General features: G+C 57.2%; 1 protein-coding gene across 2 annotated transcripts in view; it reads right to left on the bottom strand.

Annotated features, from left to right (window-relative positions):
• Positions 1-25,163, bottom strand: part of DSCAML1 (DS cell adhesion molecule like 1) — a 115,293-nt gene that overhangs the window by 75,882 nt on the left and 14,248 nt on the right. The gene's annotated exons all lie outside the window — the stretch shown is intronic.

The raw sequence follows: 25,163 nt of genomic DNA on the forward strand, positions 1-25,163 counted from the left end.
AAATCGTGCGGTGACCAAAGGTTGTAGGATCTGTTTATGGCTTAATCACGTGGGCTCTGCAATCAAACGGGCGCTGCACGCCGGGGGTCGGGACCACACATCCGAGCCCCATTTTACACACGCGGCTGGAAAGGACGCTGGCACCGGGGGGGGCTTCCCCAAGGCAGGGCAGGTCGTAGGGACGGTTCACCAGCCGTGCCACCACAGGGCAGCCCTGGCACTGCCACTTCCAGCGCTGTCCGAGACCGGGCAACCGGGCGGCGTCAGCACGTGGGGCTGGGGTGAGACCCACGGCAAGGGCCGGACCTGCCGGCAGCGCTCAGACGGGCTTCTCGGCCTCTACCCGGCCCCGGGTCGGTCCTCTCCCCACATGTGAGACAAAAACCCAGGACAGCGAAGGGGTGGGAGGGTTTACATGACATGGAGGAACCTCCAAGCAGAAAGTGCTGGCAAAGAACTGTGAAGCTTTAGGAATTACAGCACTGAGCCACCTGGGACACGTGCATATTGACTTAGACCCAAGCCTTTAATAAGGCAGCTAACAGCATTGCTTTTACATTCATCCCTGTTACAAGCTGAACATGCCCAGGACAAGTTAATGTTCCAGCTACAGCACTCGCCAGGCTCAACTGAGGGATTACCCGGCCTTGTAACTACAGCTCGCCTCTTTTCCCCTTTCTTCCCTTCTTCTGTTCTTCCTTGGTGTCAGGTCAAAGCAGCTCTTCCCTCTCCATGTTTTGTTTTGTGCTTTGCTCGCAGATCACACACGTACCTCGGGGTCCCTCCTTCGCTCCAGACTCGCTGGAGCTGAGGCGAGATGCCTCCTGCCCTCTCCTTTTGTAGCCGCTGAGGCAGTGCAGGAGCGGGGCACTGCAGCGCTACTTTTTTCAAGTCATTTTAAAGGATTCACCTAATCGTCTTTGTCACTGGCAGATGGGCCTGGAAAGCTCTCCGAAATTCAAACGCCACCCGCCTGCATCTGCACTCCCGGGGCCTCTCGCGCCGACCGCTGCGAGCACAGCTCAGCAGATTAATGTCACAGTCGCACCGCACAAATGTCCAGCATCGGAGAAGTGATGGCAAAGGGCAGGAGGAGACTTAGCACAGACATTAACAGAGGCTGGAGTACATTACTATTATCGACAGGCTGTCAGTTAAGCTAAAGAGGCTCCACCATCCCTAAGCTGGGGATCCAGGCTGGCAAAGCCATGCAGCGCGACGCTGGGCTGGCTCAGCGTCTGTGCGCGCACTGTGCCCATCTTCAGTCACCCTTTGCAGCGTGGTGGCCGGCACCCTGAGCCGCGGCAGGAGCTGTGCCGCGCACACACAGCGCGTGCACGACAGCGGCACGGGGATGCAAGACACCGGCTGCACCGGCCGTGGCTTGGGACCGGGGGCTGCTGGGTGGGAGGGGAGCGGCTAGCAGCACGCGAAGACGGCGGCCTCGGGAGCTGGGGCTACGAGGCAAACAAAGGCCAGAGAAGAGGGAGGCAGCCGGCAAGTCCCCTGACCCGTGAAGGAGGGGCCCCAGGAAGGCCCCTCGGCCACCCACATGCTCGCTGTCAGCTCCATGCAGGCCGGTGTCCTGATGCCTTCGCCTCCCCCTGCGCTTCACCAGCCTGCCCACGGACGACAGCCCGGCCCCGCGCCGCAGTCGGGAAGGGGAAGGCGACGCTCGGGCATGCTGGCACGGGCAGGAGAGCACCCACCCGCGCCCATCGCCCTGCAAGCGCGCAGTGGGACACGGCACCCCGCTCCTGCCCCGCTGCAGGGCAGCGCACAGGGACCCACGGCAACACGGGCTCCGGCCCCAGCCTCCCCAGCTTCGGGCGACGGCTTCAGCGCCAGCGGCAGAGCATGGCCTCACAACCCTACGGCTGCGCTGAAATACAGCAGTGGGAAGTCCCCTACTGTTCCCTGTGTAGCATTTTATCTTAATAACATTTTATCTTGGATGACAAGCCCGTGTAATGTGGTTTAAAAGCCACGGCTACGCTGACACCGTAACGGGGGAAAGGAAAAAGAGCTCTTTTCTCCCGTCTAATACATTTGCTAAGGTCACAACTTTAAAACCTCTCGCTGTATCTCGCTCGCCAAGCTGGGAGGCTGCTTTGTAGAGCAGCTCAGAGAGACTGGCAGGGAGCTCAAACCCTGCTCCTCCCTCCCATTCAGGGTTCCTGCAATAAAGGCTCCAGCTCTCTCTTCTCCTTTGCGGTTTTTGCTGGGGGAGGTCTTTCTTTTCTCCCCCTGCTTCGTGCAGTAAGCGACAGCGGCTTTGAAGGGGTAACTGCGAGGCTTTGCTGCATCCCAAGGCTGGCAGGAGGCTGAGCCCCACCGAGTGACCTGCCTGTCCTACCGGCGGGGCGACAGCAGCCTTGCTCGGAGGAGCGGGTAAGCTGCCCGCGCCAGCAGCGCAGCCCTTGCACGGGCTGGATCGGCTCCAGCGAAGCCAGCTGCAGGAGATCCGGTCCATCCCAGCTGCCACCGTCTCCACGGACGGTGGCACCGCGCGTCCCAGTGTGACTGCTCGCTCTTTGCAAGCGGCAGAGACCCCGCCGGCTCCTGCGAGGAGCAGCCGAGCGGCAGCGGGCGCCGCCGAGCACCTTAAGCCAGAAACAGGACTCGAACCAAACCGTGCTCCAAATCCAACCCACCGGAGCAAGCCGGAACCGATCCCCTACGGCCCCGCAGCGGCCCCAAAGCTTCTGCAAAGGGCGAGGCAGAGCTGGGCCGTCCCACGCCGCACCGCCTGCCCTGGGGCCGTCAGGGGACAGGCGGATTAAAACTCCCAGCCCTCCCCAGCCCAAGTCCTGCGGCACCGCAGCGATATTGCACAGTACGTTATCATTAGGGAGACAGCTATTCTGGTCTAATTGCCAGTGTTCCACAGAAAACATGGCAGCCTCTGCCTGCTCGGAACAGAACTGACCCTGCGTAATCACCGTAAAGACAAAGGATGCCCGAAAGAAGGAATAAAAATAGATGTTAAAAAAGAGAGGGGAACATAAGCACGCCGTGGGCTGACTCGAGGAGGGAGGAGACGCTGACCCAGGAAGGGAGCAACGAGGGTTAAGCTCTTCTTGTGAGAGCTAATTTAAGGTCAGGCAAATCCTGCCAACAGATTATTTTTCGCCTAAAACGTGCAGATCAGTGGCTCGGCCACCACAGCCCAGCAGGACCCAGAAAGCAGCTGGAGGAGCTGCTGGCAGCCCCACAGCCCACGCTGGAGAATGGGGCAACCCTGCCCAAGACCAGGACCACGGCGAGCAGGCAGAAGCCCTGCCCGACGCCGGGCTCCCCGGCACGCCGGCAGCAGCCGAAGGCAGCCCAGCAGCCTTCGCCGAGATGCAGGCAAGAGCCCACCCTGTGCATGCCACTCTCTGGTGGTGCCCACGGGAGGGACAGGAGTCTCCCCCGACCCCAGCCTGTCACTCTGTCACCTCTGCTTTGCTGTGACAGACAGACAAGCCCCAGCTCACAGGACCATCAATTATTCACATGCACTTTTTCTGAATATTGATGTTAAAAGCAAATTCCTGGCTTGCCCCTCGCCTGCATTTCAAATCAGATTTTCATGCCACAAGGACCCAAGTTCCCGCAGAGCCATCGGGCGCTGCCGTTGGGGGGAAGGAGGGACCCCCACTGCCACCAGCAGGTCCGCTGACACCGGGTCTGGGGTGTGCGATTCAGGGTCAGCAGGAGAAGCCAGCCCACGCACCTCGGACAGCCGGGGCTGGGGGCATCCCCTCCCGCCCGCCCCATCGTGCCCGCCCTGCCGCCTTCCTGCTCCCGAGGGATTCAGCCCGGCACGCACCAGTCGGCCCACCGGCAGGGCGCCGGCGGGAAGGAAGGCTCGCGGAATGAAAGCATGTGTCTAACGGAGACAAAAGGAGCTCGCTCTCCCCCTCTCTTTTTTACAAGAAAATATTTGTAAATAAATGTTTCCTGCTTCTGTTTATACAACTTTAAAAGACTTGAAATGGAAGCCTGCTTCCCACACTGTATCATTACCCTTCATTATTGCAATTTTCCAGAGTTTAAGTGGCTGGAGAAGGAAAACAGAGGATAATGCACCACTCTGAAAGCTGCAGAAAGAAAAATAGGGAGAGAAGCAAGCCCAACTTCCAGCCTCCTGGCCAAAGCATTTCAATAATCTCAACGTCTGGTTTCCACCGCTGAGCAGCCCGGCAGGCCCCCACGGCTTGCTGGACCCACACAGAAGGGCACCAGCAGTGCAGCGGCTCTTCACGCTGCCTGCAACTGGCCGCCTTTTGCACCAGCCCTCGACAGTGCTCACCTGCGAGCACCGAGCCCGGCTTCAGTACCCACCAAGAGCTGCGTTACGCCGGGAGGGCTGGAGGGAGGGCAGAGGTATGCTCCCCAGCCACAGGCGGCATCCCCGGGGGACACCCAGCTCCCACTAGCAGGACAAGCCCACCAGTACGAGAACTGCACGGCGCCGGGGCCACCGAGCCCAAGCGGCGCTGCCCACACCGACCCTGCGCCGGTGACGCCGGGTGCCAGCGGGCACGTGGCGGGCGCTGGCTGCGCAGCTCCAGCACGGCACCCGCACAGTAATTAGGGTCTGCGCTCATAAACAAACAAGGTAGATGTCAGCACATTTCTAATGTGCTTGCGACCGCCGCTGGGCAAATTAAGCCGTTTTCAGCTTGGTCAACCTTCTCAGCGGCACACGGAGCCCCATAAAGCAGAGGCAGAAGTCCCTGCGGGCTGGGGCTCGGCCGAGCCCCCCGCACCCACGTGCACAGCAGCAGGCAGAGCGGTGCGTGCCCCACGAGCTGGCACCCACCTCCGCGCTCCCGCGAGCGCATCCGCACCAGCACCGCGGCTCCCATCAGGAGGCGGCGCTGGATGCGAATCGCCCGCTCGCCCCCACATCCATCCGCGCAGCTGCTCGAGGCAAGCGGCCCCAGCACAGCACCTGCAGCCAGGTCAACAGTTTAATCTGCAGAGCACAGAGACGGAGATCAGCAAGGAAGGGTAAACCAGATAATGAGGAGTTTGGTACTGCCGGTTTATTTAGTAACCACAAACAACCCTCCGGAGGGACTAAACCAGCCCTGTTATACAGCAAAGACAAATTATCATGCTGGGATTCAGTGAAAGAGCGCAATTCTGACCCTACACACCAAGAAAGAACGGCAAAGTACCGTAGCCACATACACCTCGACAGAGGACTGGCCAAAAGCGCCAGGGATCCTCCTGCACCTGCTGTGCATCACCGGGCTGGGGCACACGTCGGCGACCCCCCAGCCCTGCTCGCCCCTGCCTACAGGCAGCAACAGAGGCAGGGGGGAAGGAGCCGCGCAGAGCTCACCCAGAGCTCCGCATCCAAACCCAGGTCCCAGACCAGCCGTCCTTACTCAACAGACCTCTCCTTCCCTTGGCCTGACAGTCCTCTGGTGATGGGTTGAGTATCCATCACACATGGACAGCTGAGGTTTCGCTGACTGCCTTTTCATCATCGCTAGATGCTGAAACAAAGAACAGTGTTGTCGTGACCGCTGCAAACCCAACATCGTGAAAAAGACGGCTATTGTAGTAGCCTAGATATCACACTGATGGGCAGCTGACAAACGCCCACAAGTAGGGACCGCTCTTGTTGCAACAGGGAAGGGCTCCAAAAAGAAATTTCATTTGTAGATCATTCCTTCAGTATCTCGGGCATTTTTTTATTTTGCATTTCTGTTTTATATAGCCTTGTTTATTGCACTGATATCTCATCCTGCAGATTCATCATGGATCATTGTTAAGGTTCCTCCCCAGCTTGCAGAGATGCCTCTGCTTATCGTAAAAATCTATGTTGAAATTTGAGATTAATTAAAAGCCGTAAATTGCAAAGCCAGATACAATAACGCGCATCTTCGCCCTTCCAAAAAAAAGGAAGACGAGGAGAACACGAAGGCCTCTCATTTTATAGCATGGCCTGTCCCCTCAAGATGTCGCATTCGGCCTGGAGCCACGTCGCTCCGTCCTCGCTGCGACCCAGCCAGTGCTCTCGAGCTGAGCATCGCTGCCTTCGAGAGCCCCGAGAGACAACTCGCACGTGCCAGGGAGTTACGCTCGAAAAACTCTCCTTTCCCAGTAACGCTGACTTGTTACCCCAGCGAGGCCACTGGCAATGCTGCTGCTCAGAGCGCGCCTGCCTGCTCACACGCACGCGCTCCAGCTCCACGTCCAACACGCAGGGAGAGACGATGCTACGAGGGGCACCCTGCCAAAGGTGGCCCTGTCCCCGGGGAGGAGAGGAGCCTCGCAGCCGCCCAAACCTGTCTGACCAAGCTCTGCTTTCTCCGAGAGCCGGGGCAACGCCGACGGGAGCAGATCCCACCCTGCCACCCGCACAGCTGCGGCAGTCCGGGTGCCGAAAGGGGACAGACGCGATCCTCACCAGGGCCAGGGACGCTGCTTTTTGTGCCCAAGGACATTCACGCGGCCGTGACCACCATCTGCTCGCTGACAGAGCTCAAGCCAGCTCGGGCTCCAGCGCAACTGCACCGCCTGGAATTAACGCCCGCACGAGGGTCACCCACCGCTCCCTGCACTTCCACAGTCCCACTCCAAGCAAGATCTGCCTGGCACTCCACTTACACCCCTTAAGACGACCCTATTTAGGAAGAAGAGGTGTTATTCGGTTCCTCCAATTCCTCCCGGTTTCCAGCTCCGCTGCCTAGAGCTCTCCTCCAGGCGCAATACCCAATTTGACTCGTGCTCCCTCCCGTCGCCCTCTTCCCATCGCTCCACGGGCAGACTAACAGAAGATGGGCGGGCAGCAGCATCCCTCCGTTCTTGAGCTCCTACTTGCCGCAGATCTCTTAATGCATTTCTTGGCCGAGGGTTAGGAGATTAAACACTCCATAGAAGGCGAGCTGACACAAGCTGACAGACCTGAATCTTCTGCACATGCATAAGTGCCAGTCCTCATCACAAGGATGCTTATTTGCCAGCCTCATACCTATCACTTTGGCTGGGAGTCAATCTAAATAAAGCAAATTCACTTGTTCTGATGGGGAGAGGGAGGCGCTGGGCTGTCGTAAGGTTGAACTCAGCTGGCATCCTTTTGAGGCGGAAGGTGCTGCAGAAACCCAAAGCACAGTATTTCCAGCCTCCCAGGAGCAAGAGCGAGGGAGTCCCGCTTCGCTTCAAAGCAACTGTGCCAGGAGGCAGCGGTCAGCCCCAGACCCGTGCCTGTGAGGAGCTGGGCTGCTGACCCTGCTCCCCCATCCCCTCCTCTTCAGGGAGGGGACAGAGCCCAGAAACTCTGCACAAACAGAGACTTCTCCTCCCGCCCTGAGGACCACAGGTGACTACGGCCTTGCACCGCTGCCTGCTGGGGCCCAGCCTTTTCCACCCCAGCCGCAGGCGAGAACGGAGCACTGCCTCACACGCGACTGACTCTCCTCCTGCCCACCTGAGCCAGCCCTGCCGGGACCGCTGAATTTCGCTGCGCCACCTTGCCCCACTCAGACACGCAGCCCGGCCTCCCCATCCCCTCTCCTTCCCTCCTACCCCGCCAGCGGTTGGCTGCAAGGATTAAGACTCATTTCAAATGAAGTTTTCATTATTTTCTGCTCCCCTCCTTTATTCCCAAACTCATTTGCATTACAAAAAAATTAAACAAAAGCTGCTTTTTGAATCTCCACTCATTACTCCCATTACATTTGTTAACATCATTATCTTCAGCTGAAGATGGCAACTATTATCAAATGTTGCAGAGCTTTTGTAGACCTCTCGCTATATTACTCTGGAAAATTGCTTTAATGCTTACGCTTTTAGCGGTTTTAAAAAACCAGCTATAGCGTTAGAAGCCATAAAGAAGATAAAAAAGTGCATCATTTGATAATATCTGCATTTTTCCCCTTTACACTGAAATATAAATACACGGCGGTAATGCAGGATGCAAAAGCTTTTCCTCCACTACAGCGATCCACCACGGATCCTCCGATTTGACCCTTAGATTCACCAGTCTCTCTCCTCGGCAGCTCCTCCCTTCCCTGAAACACTTGTCTTCAGGAACAAGTACTGCAATAAAAGGACCACCTTCCAAATACGGCCCGGTTCAGTTTTTCCAGATTTCAGCAAAACAGATTTTGCCTGAAAAAGGAGAGAGACGGCTAACGGCCCAAGCCGTAGCTGCCGAATCCCTATCTTTAGGGGGGAAGAAAAGCACCGAGCGATAGAGCTGCTCAGGGAATAGCGCGGTCTGAAATGGCTCTTGCAGAGGGAGGGTGGTGAAAAGGGGTTCAGCTACCGGCTTCAGAAGCCACGCGGCACCGCTGCTGCGACGGAGGGTGTTAGAGCAGCTCAGGAGTCCCGCAGGTGCTCTGCGAGGGAAGATGCTTTGAGTGTCAGTAGTCTTTAGACAGGAGGGATCGGTGCTGGAACAAGAGAGGTTTTGCCTGATTTTAAACACAGATTACAGAATTGAAACGTTCATTATAATTAAATGCAAAGCCCTGTAACTCAGAGCTCTAGCTACAACCTCGGGGACGCATCCAGCTCTCCAAATATGAAATGGTGGGTTTCTGCGGGCCCTGTTTAAAGCCAAAGAAATCAAACAGCAAGAGCCCGTTCCCACAGCGAGCCCCAACGCAGCACACGCATCGCAAGGCACGTGCCCATCCCGGCTGCATCCGCCCTCGTCCCCCTTGCACGGCACCTGGGGAGAGAGGGCGCAGTCGCCCCCCGAGCGCGCCGGTGGCAGGAGCGCAGGGCACGAGCTCCCTCCCCGCTGCTCCACCCGGGGCTAGCTCAGCATCCCTTAGGGCGCCTCTTAACACATGCAAGTACAGCAGCTGGTAGAGCGCTCGCAGCACGAAGGAAGGAGACAAGACCTTGCTGAAGGTGCGGCGGGTTTCCAGGAAGAGACGACAGCATTGCGTCCCAGTACCCAGCAGCACTGGCTCTCCCGGCCGCTCCGCGGAGCCACCCAGGACAGCCCCGTTATCTTTATGGGTGCATCTCTCCTCCCTGCTAACAAACAGTTCAGTGGGCCTAATTACAGAAGACACGTCTGCCAGTCCCCATGCCTCTCGCTTTCAACTGGAAACCAACACAGATAACCTTCAGAGTACCGATAGCTGAGCCAAGCTGAGCAGAGATGTTATCTGGAGGAATGTTTTAAAAACAGAAAAGAAGGGGGAAAAAAAAAAAGCGAGCTAGATACAAGCATGGGGAAGCCGGAGACGCAAGATTTGGCAGGGCAAAAGGGAAGTGGGGCTGGGGCTTCCAAATCTCCCTTCCAAGGAATTCATGTGCCTTCAGGGTCCCGAAGAAAACAAAGGCTTCCAGACGCAATTGCTCAGGAGCAGAAGGGGCAGAAACCCACAGGGCAGAGGTGAAGAACAGGGAGAGGCGGAGGGGGAACAGCGAGAAGGTGGGCGTGAAGGACTCCCTGCAAAATGTGGAAGCTGCTCATACACCACAGCGCAAGCAGAGAGGCTTTAAACGCTTGCCCAAGCAGGCACAGGCAGCGATGCAGAGACCAAGTACAAGAGACAGAGGCAAATAAAAGCCAGGGCCAGGACTGTGCTGTCACTTGCGGGGCTCTGCCACTCGCCCCGGGCCTTTTCAGCCCCAAGAGGTGCGATGGTGCAGCTCGGCAGGCAGGACCGTGCCCAAGCCCCGCTCCACCAGCGGCAGGAGCTGATTTACGGTGGCTGCAAGAGAGGTCAGGGCTCGATAGGCTTTCATCGATCAGTTAATTAAACTGAAGCAAAACAAACATAACGAACGTAAAAATTTACAACCTCTGCCACGGGTTCAGGTGCACCCGGAGCTGAGACAGCTCCAGCTCAACCCACTCATCTTCTCTCCTAACAAGCCAGGACAGACTGGGCTTGGGCGGGAGAGCCAGCCACCTCTCCGGAGCGGGCAGGACGTGCAGGGGCTGCAGTCCTATCTGCAGCACAGATAACAACAACAGTAATAGCGAATTGCCAAGACTGAGGCAGCACAGAGGCGCTAAACCCTGCCAGAAACAAGTTAAAGGTGCGGCTTCTCCCCAAACACGGGCCCAGGCACGCTCTAAGGGCGGCACGTGAAGCGTGACACCAAAATGACCTGCTTTAACCATGCACGAATGCAAAAAATCATACAAGCCTATGATATAAGTTCACGCTCGGTCACACAGCCCATGAGACCCACACAAAGAGATTTAAATTATCGCTTTGTTTTCCATCAGGCTTTTGGTGTTGATTTAAGCTGCCCAAACAAATAATTACGGTCTTATCTCCATCACGCAGCAGCATTAGCCGCAATTCATCATTTTTAGCTTCTTTGTTTCATACATTGTGCATATACGTATAAATAAAGAAGAAATTCAGCCGTTCACGTTTCATAGGACACTGGCATCGCAAGATGCTCTTGCCAACACGGTAGAGACAGGCATTTGGTTAAATCTGGTCTCGACTAGAACAAAAATATAATCTCCAAAGAACTCTTCCCTGCAGAAAAGAGAAACACACGTGCGTTTTTAACAGCTTCTGGAAATGAGACTATCTGATCCGCAATGCTCGAGGTACAGAAGCGGTGCTCAACTAGAGAGCACATGCACGTGGAAAGGGCTGCCCCAAGCTCACGCTGAAACACACCTAAAACAGGGTGGAGAAGCTAGCCCAGAGGGAGCTGAGCCCCCAGGACCCCAAGCCCCCCGCTCCTGCGCAGGGCCGAGGCGAGGAGGAGCCGGGCAGCACCGTGACGAGCAGCAGCGCCGTGCTCCGGCGCCTGGCCGGGCACCGGGACCAACGTCCTGCTAACGGCGGGCTGCAGTCCCCGCAGCAGAGCTGCTGGGGCACCGCACTGGCCAGCAAAGGGACGGGAGGCTCCATGTCAGCACCAGAACTGCACATCACAGCGGTCAGGCCTTTTCCATGAGCTCCTTACCTGCACACCCTTCCCACAGCCGCTCTCTTTAATACACTCCGTCAAGGAAACAAAACACTCCCAGAAACAAACGAAAAAACCAAAACCCCCCAAAAAATCACCCGTGGAGCCACAGGCTTAAATACCAACACGACACCAAGTGCCGCGTGCGGAGCGCACGGGGCAGGGCTGCCAACTGGGCGGGGGGGCTTCAGCTGGCGCTGCAGGGAGCCCTGCGGGACCCGCTCTCGCCAGGAGCCTTCCTGGCAATTAGAAAAAGCACCGTTATCCAGCAAGGTGGATGCCAAGGCCCGCCTCCCGGGAAGGCAAGTGTGAACGGCTCCTCCTGAACTCCCCCCTCGCTTCTCCCGCCACGTGCACGGGAACGACACTCAGAGGAGCCGCTGAAGGCTCCCACGCCTGCGCTGTTTCAGCGGCTCCCTTTGCACGTGAAGATCTGATTTCATCCTGCCCTTGGGTGGCTGGAGAGCCAGCGCAAAGAGGCAAACCCATCTCCGGGCCATGCGCTTTGTCTCCCTCCCTTCCCCAACCTTCAGGCAGGAGATCCCCCACCAAGTTTCAAGCGGCTGTTATGCGGCTGCAAACCGGAGCCCTCGGCATCCAGAGCACCAGAGGAGCCAAGCGGCTGCTCCAGGCTTTGCCGGATGGCAAGGAGGAATCCTGACACAGGCATTATAAAACCTCACCCGCCATCGATTTCATCTGGAGAGCCAGGACGGAGGTAACTATAACTCACACGCAACCGCTAGATAAGACACGACAGGTTATGCCAGAGCTCTGCCAAGAAAGATCACGGAAATGATTATGAAGTTAATTCTTGACACCGTCGCGCGCGTGTTGTACATATATTGTATGCAATAGCCATAGCTCTTGTTTAAACAATGGGCTGTGCCAGGATGTCTGATCGATTATACAATAGCCGAGCTCGGGGAGCAGCACTAAGTACGTGGAAGCAGGCCAAGAGGCAGAGTGACTTCACCTGGAGAAGCCAGCAATAATCTCCCTGGAAGGAACCGCGCGTCTCGCGCCCTGACCGGCGGCGGCAGGGGGAGCGCCAGGCTGGGCACCCGCCACCCGGGCGATCACCGACCTTCGCCCAGGGGCGCGGGGACGGCGAGCACGTTGTGGTAGGGACCGTGCACGGCTGCCTCGGGAGCGACAGGAGCTCAGGGAGCGCTGCGAGGGAGCTGCGCTTTGCACCTGCCAGGGAGCGAGGGCCAGGCCAGCGCAGGGACGGCCCCCGCAGCCCCAGAGCGGATCCCCGGGCCCGGCAGCCGCCGCGCAGGCTGCCCCGCTTGCCGGGCCGGCACCGCCGGCATGAGCGGCAGCCGGGCTCTGCCCCCTTCCAGCTCCCCCAGCCATAAGTTCAGGTTCCTGTGAACGCTCACGTCTCTGCGCGGCTTTTGTACGGGGATACGTACGAGCGTGGAAAACAAGATGTAGAAACGTTAACGCTTCTATATGCCCAGGAAGCATTTACGAAACCGCAGCATTAAACAACGCGCTACAACGACAGGCACCCATTGAGCAGATGACACCGTTAAGTTCATAGCATAACACTGCAAACAAAATGCAAGAGACGCAAGTCAAATGGACATTAAATGACATACAACAGGCAATCTCCAGTGGTGTCACCAGCTTTCGGTGCCTGCAGCACGCTGCTCCTCCAAGATGCAAATGAGATCTGGTTTTGCAGCGAGAAGCCGCTACAAGTAATCAGTCAGGGTCGGAAGCAGGCTCTGGCAAAGGCAGAGCGATAACTAGCATGAAGCTGCTTATTTCAGCCGCGATCAAAATCCCCCAGCGATGGGGAAACAAAGACCCGTGCTTCCCCTCGACCCACGCACAAAAGGTCTCGGTGCTGCCAGCCCAGGCCGGGCCAGTTCAATTTGCCAGCTTCCCCGGGAGCCGATGGCTTGACTGCTGCCTGAGGGGTTGATGCCAGACCCTGAGCTCAAGCAGAAGGAGGGGATGCGCGCATTCTTCCAGGCAGCCACGAGCCTGTTCAACCATGCCTGTGTGCTCGGGGAGCCCGTGGCCATCCGGGGGAAGGGAGTGCCTGGTGGCAGCTGCACAGCCCTTCCCTGCACGGGTATTTGCTTGCCCGGGCCCGAGACGGCGTTTACAGCCCTGCACGCTCGGTGCCCAACGCCGAGCAGCAGGCTGGCTTGGGCAAAGAGAAACATCTCCTCTGCGAGCCCAAGCTGCGCGCCCATCTGAGCGCTGCCTGTAACGGGTACCCCGCTCTGGGGATGCCAGGCAGGGAGGGGAAAGCGGGCGCAGGGAGAGGCTGGGGAGTGGTGACAGCACCCGAGCAGGCAGGGAACCAGCTGGTTGTGACATGCAAACAACAGGTACAGCTCGGCCACGACGATCTATAGTTTCAAAGCTGCTTTCGGTGGAAAGACCCAGAACAGGCAACGGAGGCTCTGGAAAGGAATATTAAACACCGCAGAAGTAAAAGGTATTGCTCAAGAGAAAACATAACAAGGCTGAAACCCAGCACGGTGCAGCCTTCAGATGAAACGGAGACGAGCTGCGAATGAATTGCTCCCTCAGGAGAATTTCTGGCTTTTTAAGGAGGGAGGGCACACCTGCCCTTCCTGGCCTCACTGAACTGCCGCGGCCGGCGGGCGCCCGGGCAGGGTGGGATGCGGTCCGGGGCCGCTCTCCGGCGCTGGAGCGGCAGCGTGCGGGAGCCCTCTGTCTGATTGCGCCGCGGACTACAGCGCCCGCACGGACCCTGCCATCACCGGGAGAGCCGCGCCGACCCGCAGCGCCCTGCGCCCCACCAGGAGAGCCCAGCTCGGCACCCGTCGGCACCCTGGGGATGGTCCCCACGCGCAACTGCGGTCCCCCGCAGCAGAAATGGCTTTTGGCAGGGGCAAGCCCCAGGGGCAGACCACGCTCGGTGCCGAGGGCGGCAGGGCAGGGAGCCCGAGCGGGGCAGAAGGGTGTAAAGCAGGAGGACAAGAGTCCGGGCAGAGGCTGGAGCCCCCGGGAGCACAGCCAGCCAGAGGGACCCCCCGCCTCTCCCCCCAGCCGTGCATGGGGTCCTGCCGTACCCAGCCTTTTCGCACGTCCCATTTCTCGGTACCCTGTGGTTATACGGGAATCTCAGTTTCCAGTTAAAAATAACACCAGTTTCTAGCCCTCGAAGGTGCAGAAAAATGTGACCTCTAAAAATTCAGAAACTGAAAGGCAAAGCAAATGAGTCCCAAATTTGTCTACGCTATAAACGTCAATTTCTTTTTGAAAGAAATGAATGTTTTTGATGAATGTTTTCTTGAATGCCTGCTTTTGGCAGTGCTGCCATCTGTGAAAAATCTCTGCCACGCTCGCTATTAAGATTTCATTTCCAAGAAGAGTTCATAGCTGCTTTAACAAACGGTTAAAAGATTGTCAGGAGTCCAAAGGGCCAGCAGCTTGTTTACCACAAGTGGCTTCTGTCACCAAGTAAAGCACCTTTGACTGATAAGCTTATAGCCCGCCAGACCACATGCAGCTTCCTCCGCAACCTTCTAACAAGCAACATTTTCAGAAGCACTTTAGCTGCGTCGGGCACTTAGGAACCTAATCCCTATCGACTCTGAATGAGATTTATATTCCTGAATGGCTAGCTCACTCGTGAAAGAGGTCCCTGGGTCATTCGGAGCCTTTCAGAGACTTCACCCAACGTCCCCGAGTCATTTATTAGCCTTTTAATACCATTCATCAACGAAAAGCACAAACTCTCGCCCTAGCGAGCCCCCAGCCAAGCGCCTAGCGCGGGCTCTCAGGTCTGCAGTAGCAGCCCCCGGCACCAGGGGCTCCCAAAAGCCTTCGGAAGGGGCTGAGGACGCGTCCAACAGTCCCAGCCCGGGCTGCGCCCACCAGCCCGGTACTCGAGAGGGGCAGAGCCCCTGCAGACAGTCCTGGGATAGGCGAAGGCAGCCTACCACGCTAAGGCTGCAAACTGCTGGGCGCACAGCCCATGGCTTAACGTGCGCCCGTGCCACAGCGTAAAAGGCAAAGGCCAGCGATCTGAGGAGCCCTCCTTCAGCGTGTTAGCACCAGGGCTTCACGGCTTATGAAATGGAGTCCTGAAATGGCTGGTGTATTTGTAGATCTTGTGCGTGACTAAATCAAGAGGAACAATAAGATCTTTTTCCAGATTCGGCAAACATCAGTATAATAAAAAAAATTAATTATATGCTTGAACACATGCACCAGAGCAATGCCCTGTATTTTCTCCTAATTGTTCTCCAAGCCTTACAGAGCCACATTTAAATAAAAATGAAGCAGTTATTTAAACCGCAATTAAAGATGGAGCAATTTATTTTTAAACTAGAACTATCGTCAGCAGAGCAGGAGAGGAGGAAGGGGAGCTGCACAGGGACCACACCCAGCGCCACGCAGGGCAGATGCCACAGTCCACCGGAGCCACACGGCCAGGTACTCCACGAAGGCAGGCTTTTCAGCAGCGGCTCTGCACCCAGCGGGTGCAGGGCGCATGCTTCCACGAGCCCCCACCGAAGGGGCGCAGGCTGCATTGCTCTCCATGCCCGATCCTGGCAGCTGCTCCTCGCCGGCACAGACCGCGACCGCAGCAGCCCCAGAGCCCCTCTGACCGGCGCTCGCCCCGACCCAGCGACCCCAGTGCCTCGGCGCAGTCACAAGAAGGAAGAGGATTTTGGTTGCAAGCCCGTGCAAAGGCTTAGCCCTTGCTCCGCCAGCCGAGATCAGCTCCTCCCCGGCAAACGTGCAGTCTCAGTCGCGTCTCGGAGCACGCCAGGGCCAGGCACTGCGGATGCGTTTCAGGGAGGCATCTGCACCATTGTCCTCATTTTCTTCTAACCAGGTGCCCACCACCACAACCCCAGGGTCTCCACCCAAAACCCAGCCCTGCTAGCTCCTGGGACGTTCACCCAGGGAACTCGGCCCTCCCTGGCCCAGCGAGGTGACCATCAGACAGCGTCCCATGCCAGGAGCAGGGAGCATCCTCTACAGAAAAAGGCTGCCGCTGCGGTGCCGGGAGGGGGCTGGGGAGGGAGGAAGAGAAGCAACCACAACAAAAACCCACCCTCTCTTTTCATAAGACAGCAGAATTTATCAGCCTGCAGCCCTTCACATCTGTCTCCTCATACAAAATGAAAGAGGCTTTGAAAAACAGAGGAGATGAAATAAAGCCGTCTGTGTTAGGAAGCTGGCATCTCTGCCACTGTCACTGTCACCATGGCAGGAATAATGACCGTGATTGTTTCTGCATCTGTGTATGTGCGCGGGTGCAGGGGGAGAAGGGGGGAGGAAGATGCACACCCGCACCACCACCACGGCCGCCCTCCCCGCGGGCAAGCGCCCCGACCCTGCTCCCGCCCGCTCGGGATGAGCTGCCCACGCACGTGCGAGCCTCCCCAGTAGACACATCAGCGGTGACGGCACGAAGCGGCGATGACTTCAGCTCTGCTACACGCAGCGCTGGTTCCTCTCCCTCCACAGCCCAGCACAAGGCCCCGGGGGCAGGTGGCTCAAGCTCATAAAAACCTGGGGTTTGGAAAGAAGTTTTGACCTGTACAGTTTTCACATCGCTTGGCTTTGCTATAGCAATTACTGCCACGCTGCCCCGGTAGGCGCAGCTCCTTGGGGAGACCTTGGGGTAGCAGGACCGGAGCCAGCACTGTCTTCGCTCCATTAGATGACAATTAAAAAGGAGGTATAAAAGGAGAAAGATTGGGGCAGGGCGGGGAACCTGAACGTGCCAGCAAACAGCTGGTGAAGCGAACCCTCTCCCTCCAAACCCATTTCTCAGAGCTGGCTTGGGCATTTTCAAAGGGATTTTGGTGCCTTCCAAGTCCATCGAGCTGGTAGCAGCCCTGCAGAGTGCTCCAGGCAGAGGGGTGGCTCCCAAGGATCCCCTAGGCAAGGTGGCCCACGGCTGATCACGGGCTGCAGCCCCCGTACGGAGCCCCCCTCCTGCCGCAGCACCCCTGAGCCCCGGCTGGGCTGCAGCCCCCACGCCCGGCATGCACACCGTCCTGCCTGGCACACGAAGCGGTGATCGCAGCGTTCGCTTGAGCTGCTCCAGTGCCTTACAGAAACTCACACCCCAGAGGATTTCAGCTCTCCTTCAGCAGGAAGGTCTTTAAAATGCACAAAAGCATTACAATTTAGCAAACGCCTTCTGAACAGGGAGACAAGACCATAGCCCTTGTAATTCAGCAAGGACCTGTACCCTCTACGCTCAGCTACGCAGGCAGTAAGGAGCAGCAGCAGGTTCAGCAAGGTGCAGAAGGCACGCGTGGCACCAGTTTTCATTATACAGCTCAGCTCCGCGGCGAGCTGGGCCCCGTAACCTTTTCTGAGGGCTGGTTCTCGGCAGAGAAGCCTCTCACAAGGATGCGCAGCGCACAGTCCAAGGGTCTCCAAGCTCCTCCAGGCAAGCTCAGCCAACTCGTAAGGTAGAGAACACGTGTCACCACGGGAGGTTAATCGGCCCCCAGCTGCACCCCCGAACCCCTCCTGCCTAGGTTGCTCCCCCTTCCCTGCATGCCACCGGAGGGGTGCTCCAGAGGACTTTCCTCTTGTTCCTAACTTCTTTGCAATTTCCCACAAAATCACGATTTGCAATTCAGAGCGTAACTGGAACAATCTACCCCAGCGCGCAGAGACACCCTGGGACTCGGAAGAGTCCACGCAACACATCCTGCTGGCTGCCACTAGCAGACCGTTCCTCCATGCGTCTCCTGCTGATCTCTGCCTCCTCCTGCTCTCTGCACTCCAGTAACTTCTTCCACATAAATCATCTCAACCCTCATTGCTGAAGGTTTGTGCCCAGCGGGTATCCTGGCTGTCGCCTCCAAAAAGGCACCCTCCTCCTCGGGTAGCTCCCCTGCAAAGGAGCAAGCGGAGCACACAGCGGACACTCACCACCCTTCACTCTCATGCTTCCCGGGGGTCTGTGCGTGTTCCCCTCCTCAGCTGGGATGGTCTGTGCGCCAAGCTCAGGCAGCACCGATTTACTGCGGGGATGCAGCAAGGCCTTCCCGGCGCTCATCACCCCCCTCACCTCCGCCACCGGGGAGCTCGACGTGGATCCGAAGCCCTCGGCAGCTCGGGCAGACACGGGGCCAGCGGTGCAATGTAGGAAACGAATCTCTCGCTGGGTCTGGGTTAGGCGTCAGGCAGAGATTTGCAGCCCACCTGCCTCTGCTCCAAACCCTCAGCCACCCATCCCACCCTTTACGCGCCGTTTCTCCCTTCCCTGTGGCACAGCTGCTCCTCGGGGCGGCCAAAGATTTACGCTTACAGGTACACAAAGAGATGGCAGCTCCAAGAACGGCTACTCCTCTGTATTTCGTGCCTTGGAGCTTGTCATGCCGTATTTGGCTCGTGCTCTATCACCCCACGGGGCTCGCAGCAGGGGCAAGGACATCGCGTGGGACTGGGATGCCAAGTGCTAGATCAACGGCACCTTTCCTTCTCCAAAACCCTCTGCATCCTTTCTTCTCTACCCTGCAGAGAAAGCAGTCAAAGACTTCCTTGCTCTGACCTCAGACGAACCGCTCCTCTCCTGCAGAAGCTGCGACAGCACAGCGAAAGCAGCAAACGGCTTTAGTTCAGGACGGCCCAAGCTCAGGCAGCCTCAGGCAATTCTTCGTTTGAGACCCGCTGCATGGGCGACAAGGTGGGGAGCCCAGCCTGCCCTGCAAACTCAGGCCTCTCGCACCAGGGGAAAGCGGCCAAAGCCGCACCCGGGCAAAGGGCCTCTGGAAACCCACAGCTCCCCGACCTTGCATCGCAAGCACTCGGTTGCGCAGGACTCCCAGGATCCGAGGGCCTGGTCCATCCAAAGGGCTGCCTGCGAGCATCTCCCCAGCTGCCTCCCGCACACAGACCGCGCGAGGGCCACCGCAGCGCGGCCGGGCACCAGGAGCACGCGGCAGCTGGGAAGCGCCCGCCAGCGCTCCGCCACGGCGGCACGGGGACCAGGGCAGCCGGACCTCGGCTAACCCCTGCCTGGCCCGCGCCGCTTCCCGGGCGCTGCTCTGCGGGGGCACCTGCAGCGACAGGGCGCTCGCGCCTCGCTGTTCACAGGCATATTATTTACTTGTTGTAGTCCCTTCTTTTGGTGTGCGTGCATGCGTGTGCGAGATTGTCTCCAACGTGACTCTGCATTATCAGGGCTATAATGAGTCCCTGTTAAAGTGGATTTGATGGAATAATTATATTCCGAAAAACCTGCAGGAAAGCTCTCTCCCCTCTTAAAGGGCAGGATCATCAAACGTTCTCGCCACATTATTTGCAGTCACACCTTCTGCTGCATCTGCTCCTTTTAAAATCTCTAACTCCAATCTGATCTGAATATATAAATCTGAATTATCACAGCAAAAGGAGATGTGCTCACACCTTTTTTTATCTGTTGCCATGGCGATTAGATAAAATTCACGCCAAGTCTCTGGGGAAGGATGAAATGATTTCAGACAGAATCTCACCCCACTTGGTGAGAATAACGCCTGGAGCTACTTCCCTCTGTAACAGGTCTGGGCACATGTCGCAGCCAGAGAGGGTGGCAAGGGGTGGGGGAGAAGCCAGGACACCTTTAGAGAGCTCGGGGTCGACAGGGGAAAAGGTTTTGCAGCACCCCTAGATAGGGTAAGGGAGGACAACGCCCGTTTAAATCACATCAGGCTGCCCCACGCTGCGAGTCAACCCGTCCCAGGCAGAAGCTACAAAATGTAATTGAAAAGGCCAATTCTTCGCCGGCCTTTTGCCCAACGGTCACAGCTTTCATCTCGGAGCTGTCTGTGCGGCTTGCTCCGTGCACACGCCAGGAGGGAGCAGGGCGGGAGACGGCAGCAGCCCCGGCTCCCCCCTCTCCTGGGGGAAGCGGCGGGTCACAGCCACCAGCCCCGTGCTCTGCCGCCGGTGACACCCGGGACAGGGCAGCGGGGTGGCCTCGTGCCCGACACGCTCAGGCCCGCCGGCTGCTTGCTCCCAGGCACCTTGCTTTAAACCAGCCGGGGTTATTCCGCATTCAGGCAAAACCAAATAAAAATGCTAACAGCCGGTAACGATCCTCAGTAACTTATCTCCTGTCCCCAAACCGTCTCAATGAAGACAAACACATAAACAAGGACTGCCTTTCGCCTCGCCGCGTTCATTCTGTCCCAGCTTCCAGCTTTTCTCCACTAACGGGAGACTGATGTCCCCCAGAAGCAGCCTATCGATACAAGGTCAATGCTGAATTATCCGGGCCCTGGCTCTTCTGCCCCTTGGATCGTCCCTCCGCGCCCCCCAGCACGCAGCACCCCGGCCGTGCTCCTGCAGCCCGGCGGGGAGGGAACGCCGCACCCATAAATCCTCGCCGGGTGTTTAATTGCCGGTAGCCTCATGCTGCGCCCCTAGACTCACCGCGTCTCGAGAGGGATTGCAGTGGAATTTGCGTACGGTTGCACTTCTAATATTTTAGAGAAAAACGTAACGGGTGGCAGATGTTGCAAGGTACAGCAGAGGAGAGCATACATCTTCGGGGTGAACGGCCACATTTAACCACGAGAAAGCTGCTGCAGTTTTATTTCCCACATCGCTAAACAGTTGCCGAGATGAGTTTAAGAACCCCATAAACAGCCTTGGGCACTGCAGAGGATGCGACAGAAAGGGCTGCTCAGGTCAAATTAAGCTCATATCCGAACCACCGCAAACAGATTAGCTTAGGTATTTTCGAAACTCCTAAAAGGCTACTGTTCAATCAAGAACATACACAAAAACATATCTAAAACCTCACAGAGCTCAATTTTTTTTTTTGTTCCATCCTTCTGGCAAGCTTTATGTTTTGCTTTCCAGAGAAAGGACTTTGTGGATATCCAGTGACTAAGTAAGTACATCCAAGTATCTGCAGCCCTCAAAGGATACCTATTAGGGTTGCTGAGAAAAGCGGCACCCTTAGAAACGTCTGTACCTTGAGAAGTGCTGTATTTAGGTTTTTTCCAACACAACCTATCAAGCATGTGACACTGAAGCATCAAGCAGCAGCTCAGCTCCGGGCTTGCCAGTCCAGTAATGCTTACTGCCTCCAAATCATTGCTCTTCTGTGCCACCCTCGCGAGTCACAGGCTACCGACAGGCTAGGCAAGATAGGACAACAGACGCCGCCAGCTTTCCCTTGCAGCTGACGCGATGCCGTTACACCCGTGAGGACACCGCTTTTGTTCTCCAGGGACACCGCGGAGACCCCCCCCGCCAACGTTATGCCTGCGCACCCAAGCGACACCCGCGTCCCAGCCGAGCACGCGAGCTCCCGAGGCAAATCCCGCCGTGCTCTCGGGATGCGCCCGTGCAGATGTGCACTGGCGGCCAGAAGGACCGGAGCCCAGCCGTGCAACCGTCCTCGGGGCCGTCCTTCCCAGCCAGCGCAGCGCTCCTGGTAGCACAACGGGCACAGCCCGGGCAGGTGACGCGCTTGTACCCGGGCTTGCCTGCCTTGGCACATTTACATCACTGAGCCAGCTGAGGAACAGCTTGGGCGTAAGCGTACGGGCACGCACGTGCTCGCAGGGTCGCAAAAGCCAAGTAACGCTCAAACGAACACATTTCAACAACAGAAGAGGGGCTGACAATTCCTCAAAAATCCACTCTTCCTAGCGTCTCAAGTTAGCTCCCCACATCACCACTTGCTTTTGTAAACCGCAGCTGGAGACACGCTCCAAGAGTGCCCACGTACGTCGGATCCGCGCTGGCACGACTGCCCCATGCCCCTGTGACTGCTGACATCAAGTTACGGCCGTGCAATGCCTGGAGAGAGACAAGTCAGTGCCGTGAATTTCCATTTCTGCGCCACAGCCACCACAGCACGGTGACTAAAGCAGCTTCAGTCGCATATGCAACGTAGTTCCTCCAAGACAAATCCAATCCATGCACGTGCCTGTGAGACTCTTCACATTACCCAGCCTGGTGATAGCGCTTTAAAAATAAAAAAAATAGCTGTTTACCACGCTGAGTTCTTAAACCGGTTTATAGCAGGAGCTTCTCCCTCTTTCCCTACGGAAAAGGGAGAGGGGCCTGTAAAACATTCTGCTCAGCTGCAGTCCTCCCATCCCCCTCCCTTGTTCTCCCTCCTAAATATATATCAAGATTCATCAATAGCAACGGAGTTTGAAATCACAGCCTGGGTGCGAAGCGCAATCTCATACACAGTCCCCGATTCTGGAAGCACTGCTGCTTTACTCCGAGTGAGCATTAGCCTACATTAAATGCCACAGTCCTGCGAGTGGTGCTGCCTGTTTGCGACAAGGCTGAGAACGAAAGGCGAGATAGATTTTGATGTAAGCACCAGCAAAGCAAATGGGTTTTTGAAAACCCTGTAATTTCTCCGCAACCCTTGACTTCGCTAAACACAGATTTTTAGACTACAGGACAGTTAGGTAGGCATTAAACAAAAATGAGCTGCGCTAATGATGATTTATGTGCTGGACAACCTCCCGTAAACAATTTATCTTTGATTTCAAGGTAAGTTACAGTGTTGCCAAGTTAACCAAATAATGCGACTCGCCACCAAAACCCCCTACTGCAGCAGGGCAACGCAGACACGGAGCACTTCCCCGCAGTTGCTTTGAGATCTCTTCCAGCACAGCCCCAGGAGGTGCTCCTGAGAAGACACGCTTGCCAGGAACTCACAGGGGAAAAAAGCCAGGCAGAGGCACCCTCTGCAAGGGGAGCCCTCCTGGGCCGGTAAGAGCAGCAGCAACCCGAGCAACGGGCCCCGCGCACCCATGCTGCCCAGGGTGCTGCCGCCCGCGTCCCACCACGCCAGCCCGTCCCCCGGCAGCAGGACACCCGGGGACCCCCGTGGGGAGGGAGGGTGGGTTTCGCCCAGACACCTCCACGGTAAAGCAGACGGCTCTCCAGCGGGGCTTTCTGCCAGCAAGGCACCTCCGGCGAGCGCTGCCCACGCCAGCCCAGCCCCGCAGAGGTCCTTCACCCACCAGCAAACCGCCATCGAAAGAGCAGCAAGGCTCGCCTGAAAAGACACGGCTCAAAGGCCCAGCAGCAGAGGTTGGGAGCCCTGTAATCCCAACTAAGCGTGAAAAGAACCCGAGAAAGCTCACCGAAGGGCCACCCAGCCCACGTACGGAGCCGCAGGCCCGAAGCGGCCGCAGGGGGAACGCTCGCTCCCCTTATTTCTGAGCTACAAAATATCGTGGTTTGGTGGGGGGAAAACCAGGGACGCTAAGGAAAGCAGACAGTTACTGTGAAAATAGTCACTTAAAGAGAGTTTTCTGCCACAGACAGGTCTGGACGGAGCTTTTTCCTGCTCCTGCGCATTAGGACTGTTTATCCCCTGCTGCACCACGACTTGCTGGGGAGACGCGCAGTCTTCCACAGGAAGCACTAGAGGAAAGCTTCAGGAAAAGCAGCGAGTTTGGCACACTGAAGTTAGGAAAGAACGCCAAGTTACACAGCCAGCCGTAAATACGGCTTGGACGTACTTCTGAAAGAGCTGCGGTACTTCCACACACCTTCCCTTTTTGTAGGCTGACTGGAGGAGAGCTGCGCAGTGCTGCGTCTGCACAACTGCTTCATCTTACAATTCAGAACGCACGTCTGCGACTGAAGGGAGCTATCAGGCCTCAGCACCACACTTCAGCTTTTCTCAGCCTTCGTGCCGTTCACTCTGAACTGCAGGGACCCCCTCCTCCTCTTCCTCGCTCAGAATGAGGACAGAAGCAGAGGTTCACCGGAGGTCAAGAAAAGACCATGTTTTTTGGTAACAGCAAAGCCAGTTTTAGCCCTAACACAAGAGCAATAAAAAGATAAGCTTCAGGCAGATACTATATTTGTAATCCAACGGCAAAACATGTTTGCTTGTGTTGGCTCTGCACTGTAACACAATTTATATGTTCTGTCTTTAGGGTAATTATTGCTTTAGAATGTTAAAATCGTTCCACTCTAATTAAATCATCGTATTAAAAAATCCACTGCCACAGCAAACTTGAGAACAAGTCTGGTTAAGATCACGCAAGTGCACGGATGCTCGGTTGACAAACTTGCTGCCGAGCAAAACCAGCCACGCTCTGCAGACAAGGAGCACGGGCACCGCTCTGCTCCGTCCTGCAGAATTCCGAGCGGCGTGAGCAACCGCCGCCTTTCCAGAAAGCGCTGCCGGAGCCGGCACGGCACCACCAGCCCCCGAGGGACGAACACCACGGGTTCTCGTGCCGATGGACCTCGCCGTGCCCCGCTCATCAGACGGCACAAGCCTGCGGTAGGGCAGAGCATCGTCACCCCTCGCTACCCCCTGGAGATGGTGCCACGAAGTCCTCAGTCCCGCCCGCAGCACAGAAATCCACCTTGCGTTCACTCGTTCACGCAGACGGAACTGCTTCCTGGAGCTGAGCAGAGAAGGGCACCAAAGGGCGCCATGCCTTTTCCAAACACCAGCTGGCCTCCAGGTAAGCCTCCCCAAACACGCTTTTAACCAGGCCTCTTGGACCACCCGGAGGTTTCTCACCCTCTAAAATGGAACGGGCATTTCCGCGGTACTCCAAAACACCCTGAAGCACCAGAAGCTCCTTACGCAGGCTTGTACTCAAGGAGGCCATTTGCTAAGCAAGAAATCTCCCTTTCCGGGCAAAAGGCTGCTGCGGATGCGGGCTGGCTGCCGATCAACGCAAGCTCGTCGCTCTGAACACCCATCCGGGGAAGACCGCGTTCCCGAGGCAAAGAGTTTCACCTCGTATTTCATCCCGAGACTGTCAGAAAGGGGTCAGTGCTGGGGAGGAGAGGCTCTGCAGACTCTGACCGCAGGAAGGCAGTTGGCTCCCGGCCCTGGCGCTGCAAACCGTGACGGGCTCTGCACCAGCAAGGGCGCAGCCTCTGTCGGGAGGGCTGCCCGTGCTCCCCGGTCAGTCATTCAGCCCGGCTCCCCTGCCATGCAGGGGGCTGCACGCAGACCCTGCCGATGCATCGCAGCCCTGGGGGCCAGCACTCACAGGCACGAGCCCCAGCGCACCGCTTCCCTTTGCCCGCCTCCGAGCGCGTGGGCTGTGCTGAGTCAGCAGATTAGCTGCACTCAGGAGGCAAGAGCCGCCGCCACAGCCCTCAGGAGAACTGGTCACCCCCTCCAGGTGAAGCACTTTGCTCCTTAAGCTCCTTAAGGAAGGACCATCCCTGGAAGAGGGATTAGAGCAAATCGCCTCTCATGCTTGGTCAGCGGCTGCCCCAGCAGGCACCAGCCTCGCACCCCGCTGCCGGTGGCACCTGCCCTCCTGCGTCTGCTCCCC

The sequence above is a fragment of the Aptenodytes patagonicus genome, chromosome 23 (assembly GCF_965638725.1).
Source record: "Aptenodytes patagonicus chromosome 23, bAptPat1.pri.cur, whole genome shotgun sequence".
Classification (NCBI taxonomy): Eukaryota; Metazoa; Chordata; class Aves; order Sphenisciformes; family Spheniscidae; genus Aptenodytes; species Aptenodytes patagonicus.